This window comes from Chlorocebus sabaeus, chromosome 10 (assembly GCF_047675955.1).
Source record: "Chlorocebus sabaeus isolate Y175 chromosome 10, mChlSab1.0.hap1, whole genome shotgun sequence".
In the NCBI taxonomy this organism is placed as follows: domain Eukaryota; kingdom Metazoa; phylum Chordata; class Mammalia; order Primates; family Cercopithecidae; genus Chlorocebus; species Chlorocebus sabaeus.
In genome coordinates, this window is record NC_132913.1 from 27428134 (window position 1) to 27434641 (window position 6508).

Below are 6508 nucleotides of genomic sequence, written 5' to 3' on the forward strand. Positions count from 1 at the left end.
GTACACCATTGGTGAGAAATTAGCATAGTCATTTTGTAGAACAGTATGGAGATTCCTCAGGAAGTTAAAAATAGAACTACCATATCATTCACCAATCCCCTTTCTGGATATACATCCAAAATAAATAAAATCAGTGTGCCCAAGGAAAAAAAAGTTTAAGTTGACACAAAAAGCATAAGTAAGAATTAATGAGATGAAAGGCAGGGTGATGCCAGACATAGCCCATTGGCAGCTGATCTCCATGTTGTTAAAGGATACAACTTCTAGGAATAAAACATGAAAGTGAAAGGGAAGTAACGATTAGTGAGATTACACGTCCTGTCTCTCACATTTTGCTATTCAATGTCAAGAAATAAAAAGCACCAGAAGTGCCATAACGGGTATAATGTTTCATGGATACAACAGTCCATTTAACAGAGATATAAAAATGGAGTGTTTTTGACTAATTTCTAACCTTGTCAGATGACTTACCACATAAGCTTTCAGGTAAATTCAATACCTTTGAGCAATTTTTCAGGCAACTTCTTAAGAGTTAGCTACATTAGTGGTACTTCAGTGATGCTCAAAGGTTCATCTCCACATCATTGTTTTTCCTTTAAAGAGCCGTCTTCCTTTTCTCCTTCACATCCTACTTTGAAATGCATAGAATTTAGTCTCTGCATGTCAATTCCCAAAAGTATGGTTTAGCATTGAGTATGTATGCTGGTGGTGTGAGAAGGAGAGAGCTCTTTGTGTACTGGAACAAAATACCAGAAGTTAGGTAATTTATAAACAATAGAAATTTATTTCTCACCATTTTGGAGCCTGGAAAGTCCAAGATTAAGGCATCATCAGGAATGATGTCTGGTGAAGGCTGTGCTCTTCTTCCGAGATGACACCTTATTGCTGCATCCTCTGGAAGGGATGAAAGCTACGTCCTGACATGGTGGTGGAAGGGACAAAAAGACAAGAGAAATTCAAGCCTGTAATCCCAGCACTTTGGGAGGCCGAGACGGGTGGATCGCAAGGTCAGGAGATCGAGACCATCCGGGCTAACACGGTGAAACCCCGTCTCTACTGAAAAATACGAAAAACTAGCCGGGCGAGGTGGCGGGCACCTGTAGTCCCAGCTACTCGGGAGGCTGAGGCAGGAGAATGGCGTGAACCTAGGAGGCGGAGCTTGCAGTGAGCTGAGATCCGGCCACTGCACTCCAGCCTGGGCGACAGAGCGAGACTCCGTCTCAAAAAAAAAAAAAAGAAAAAAAAAAAAAAAAAAAAAAAAAAAAAAGAGAAATTTCCTTGTAAAAGGATGCTAATCCCATTGATGAAGGCAGAACCCTCATAGCTTAATCACCTCCCAAAGGCCACAATTATTAATACTATGGCATTGGGGGTTAAGTTCAACATAACATTTGGAAGGGGCACCATCATTCAAACCATAGCAGTTCATTCCATTGGGATATAGCGGACTGACAACATGGTGGGAATTATGCATTCTATCTTGCTAGACTCCAGAGCTTGTCTAGGCTGGCCCATGGGCTGATGTACCTGTATTTTGGCTAGAGTCAGGTGCTGATATTGGTGCACCTTTAGTCCCCTCCCAGCTCCCTATATGCAGTGCATGTCACTTACTTAAAGTGAGCCCCCATTTCCCCACATTGCTGATTCTTGGCGTGGCTTCTTGGCTCTCTTGTCCAGCCAGACTTAGTAGTTTGCTGCGGGCCTATGGGAAAAATACCTCTCCTCGGGTATACCTCACCCTCAGATCTGTGCAAAGCTGAGCAGATATCTGAGCACCTCCTCATGTCCTCATGTCGCCATCTTTTTTTTCTGGGGCCTAACTGTGGAACTTCCTTTCTTTTTCTTCTAGTGAAAAGTAGCACACCGGCCTCCTCTTCACTTATATTTCCCATTACCTTGCAAGAAACTCCTTTGCTTCTTTCTCATCATTCTGATTTGCCTCGGGAGAGGAGACACAAACATCAACTTCTGTACCTGCCTTTCCCCACCTCATCTGTCCGGGTCCACTAATGCCTCACTCAGGGTTTTTCAACTTTGGCACTATTGATATTTTGGATCCTAGAACCATTGACATTGTTTGTTGTGCAGTCTGTCCTGTGTGTGTCAGATGTTGAACAGCATCTCTGGCCTCTACCCACTAGATGCCAGTAGCATCTCTCCAGTTGCAACAATCAAAAATATATTCAATCATTGCTGAATGTCTTCTGCAGACAAAATAGACACTCTTTGCCCCCAACAAAGTAACAGTTTTGTTTACTCTAGGGCAAAGGAGAGAAATGAAGTCTATCAAAATAAATCAATTTTTAAATGTTTCCACTCTCACTCCTGAAATCTAGGATTTTTTGTTCTCCTCTAATCTCAAGGAGACTGTAAAGTTGGCATTTTTTATTTGCTGAACCCTGGTAAACTCTTGCCTTCTTTTCCACCTCCGGGTAATTATAACCCCAAGTCTCCTAAGCAAGCAGAACAAACATTTCACACCGGTTGGTGCTTCTAGGCCACACGTTAATATTTTACATGTTATCTGCCACATGGTTTTACCAAACATCACAAGAAAGGACTTATAGCACAGAGTTAAATAAAGAAATCATTTCTCACATTTTGAGCAGTGTAATTATTTGTTTGCTTTTTTTAATGTTAAAATGTTTTCCATTTTGGTGGTATAGAAACCACTAAAAATTTTTCAAAGCCAAACAACAGGTATATGGCTATCCCAAATAAATTTCATGTTGCCAAGTCTTACTTTTCAATTTTCTCACCTTGAACTAAGAAATCATTAGATTATTTATATTTAATCTCAAACTGCCATTATTATTCCCTGCTACTGATCTATCACATCTTATTTTCTCAACTTTCTACCCTCTGATTTTTCTACTGTGACAGAGGCAGAATGATACTGAGAACAAGTCCCATATACTTTCCTGGTCAGGCCGGGCTGTGCTTTTTGAATGTGATACATAATCCAGTAGATAGACTTCTAGGAACCACATACATCACTTGGTCTATTTTAAAGCAGTAGTTTTCCATCTATAGCTATGTATTTAGTAGTTTTACACAATTAATTTATGATGTATTTAGGTGTAAAGAAGAAAAGCAGTTTGCAAAGAGAATACAATTTTATGTTTAATGCAACCCAATGTACAATCAATCAGTAGTATTTAACAAAGAGAGAGGGAAAGAGTACTGCAACTGTTCTGACTATATACTAGTCCAGTTCATCTTAATGTTCCTACTATAAATGTCTGCATTCACATATTATTATAAACAGGAATCGAAATCATTGTAGCTAGTTTTATGGTATAAACAAAACTTTAATAGAAACAACAAATTTAGGAGCGATAATGCATTTTCAAACAAGGGTATTTTTCCTGCCATGTTCTAAAAACTCAAACACACAAATAACCTGATAGCATAATTCTTGAAGTGCATATTATACCAAAGACTAATTATTTTTCTATAAAATATATTGTTGGAAGATGAAATTTTAAAAGGTCACTTCTATTGTGAAATGAAGCTACTTAAAATTATACTTAAAAATTGATGAAGATTAAGTTTGTCTTTGGGACCTTATTTATTTTGGACATTCTAATGCCCACTATAATTTTTGGTACATAGTAGGAGTTTAATAAATATACACTGAGAAAATAAATTATTACAAGTATTACAGTATAATATGTGTGCTGCATAGAGTAATAAAAAAAGAAGACATTTGTTATAGTTTTGAAGTGTGCCTGCACAAATTAAGTGTTCAGTAAAAGTTTGTGATCTAAGATGTGATCATGAAGAGATGGAAGAGACAAACCAGAGAGTGCTGACAAAGCATTCACTGCCCATGGTCGCCCCTCAATGAGTTCTGCTTCCTGATATATGCACATCATTGCGTAACTCACTTCCCTTGAGAGTAGATTAGACCTAATTCACTCCCAAAGAACAGAATAAAGTGTGAGGGGACGTTGTGTCTGCAACTAGGTTATAAAAAACCAAGACTTCAATCTTGCTCATGCTCCCCCTGACTCTTCTTGCATCCTTACTCAGATGAAGCCAGCTGCCATGCCTAAAGGTCTTTTATGGAGATCTATGTGGCAATAAACTGAGGATGGCCTCCGGCAGCAGCCTGTGAGGAACTAGGTCCTTTAGCCCAACAACTCTCTGGGAACTGAATCTCGGTAACAACTATGTGCTGGATCTGGAATGTGTTGCCTCCCTCAGTAGAGCCTTAGGGTGACTACGAGCCCATCCAACACATTGAGTACATACAGCCTGTGAGCAACCTGAATTCATGGGCACAGGGAAATCATGCCCAGATTCCTGACCAATAACTACTGTGAGAAAATTAATGTTTTAAGTCACTAAGGTTTGAGGTAATTTGTTACACAGCAATATATTTCAAAAGAAGGTCTCTCAAGAAATTATTTTTGTCTTTGTCTATCAAACCACTACAATTCTGAGGTCAGTAAACCAGCTAATTCGTGTGACCTAAAGGCTATACATTAAAGAAGAAATTACATTCTGAGCAAACTATCACAAGGACAAAAAACCAAACACCACATGTTCTCACTCATAGGTGGGAATTGAACAATGAGAACACTTGGACACAGGGTGGGGAACATCACACACCGGGGCCTGTCGTGGGGTTGGGGGAGGGAGGAGGGATAGCATTAGGAGATATAGCTAATGTAATTGATGAGTTAGTGGGTTCTGCACACCAACATGGCACATGTATACATATGTAACAAACCTGCATGTTGTGCACATGTACCCTAGAACTTAAAGTATAATGAAAAAAAAAGGAAAGAAATTTTTAAAAAATAACCATTTTTTTTTCCACACCATTTTCCCCCCCACAATTACTAAATTAAGAGTTTTATCTAACATTTTGCAAAGAGATAGGGAAATACACAACAAAACTCTGGGATTTAGAAAAGCAGTATAAATGGTTGTCATAAACAAAAATAATAGCTGGCAAAGGGATGAGACAGTTGCTTATAAAAGCAATAGAGAAGAAAACGTGATGTGAGTGGTTGGTGAATGGGTAATTTTCTCACTTAAACAACTGCTGAGCCCTTGCTGTGTACCACTCATTGTGAGAAGCTCTGTGGATACAAAGATGATCAAAAATTGCTCTTTGCTCTAAGAACATTGTGGTATAATGAAAAAGACAGGCACACGCAGACTTGTATGCACACTTTCCACTATGAAACAATATGATGAGTGTGATGAAAGATGTTTGTGTGGTGTGTAACAGAGAAGCATTGACTTATCAGAGGATATGTCAGGTGTATCCTCTGGGAAGCAGACAGTGAGGCAATGTTAGGCAGGTGTGAGTTTTACTGGAAGCTAACATCTGTGGAAGGTAATAGGCAGAAAAGGCAGAAATGGACAGGGGAAGCCTGAGAACAAAATGTGGAGCTATCAGTGTCTTGTCCAACAGAGAGCTCCTGAGTAAAGATTGTCCTTTGAAAGAGTCTTGCTTTGGCCTAAAGTCTAGCCCTTGTCATTTTTCCTTCTCAGTAACTGGTTAGAAATAGCCTGATTCTTCATAGTGGAGATTCAAGGAAGGATCTCTTAAACCACGGTGCTCTTGAACTGAGTTGGAACGGGTGGAGACCTAGGAATAAGTGAGGCAAAAGAGCCAAATTGCATGTTCAAAGTCACAGAGGCTTGATTTGGCACTATGTGTGGCTCCAAAAGGCTGGGGAAAGAATATTGTGGAGAAACAAGCAGATTTGAGCATAGAGAGGTGGACAGGTGTTGGATAATAAAAACCCATATATCTTATAGTTCAAGTTTCATCTTAAAAGCTATAATGACATTGAAGTATTATGAATTTTGATTAGAAAATGAAAATAATCAGATTGACATTTTATAAGGTTGTTAATTTGAACCAATGTGAAAAAATAGCCAGTGCATTGTAGGTTGCTGAACTTATGAACCATTTTATGAAATTGTAATGCATTTGTTCCATGAAAACATGTCTGATAGACAGTAAGTATATGGCCCTGTTTCAAACAGCAGCTGATAATGAATATATTGACTCCTAAAGGTAGTGACTTCCAAGGGATAAAAGACCTTTTCAGTCCCCTTCAGCTACTATATATCTTTTCTGGACATTCTTGGAGTACCCTCACACAATCATGACCACACATTACCCTGGACACATTAGTTTCTCACTGTATTAATGGTCTGTCATTTGTTTTTTATTGTTAAGCATTTAATTGCAAATGAGTATAAGAAAATGATTGCTTGTGAGTAGCATATATTCAGTTAGAAATAATGAAGAAGACCAGCCACGGTGGCTCACACCTGTAATCCCAGCACTTTGGGAGGCCAAGGCAGGCGGATCAGTTGAGGTCGGGAGCTCTAGACCAGCCTGGTCAACATAGTGAAACCCTGTCTCTACTAAAATACAAATATTAGCTGAGGATGGTGGCGGGTGCCTGCTACAATCCAAGCTACTTAGGAAGCTGAGGCAGGAGAATTATTTGAATCCAGGAGGCAGAGGTTGCAG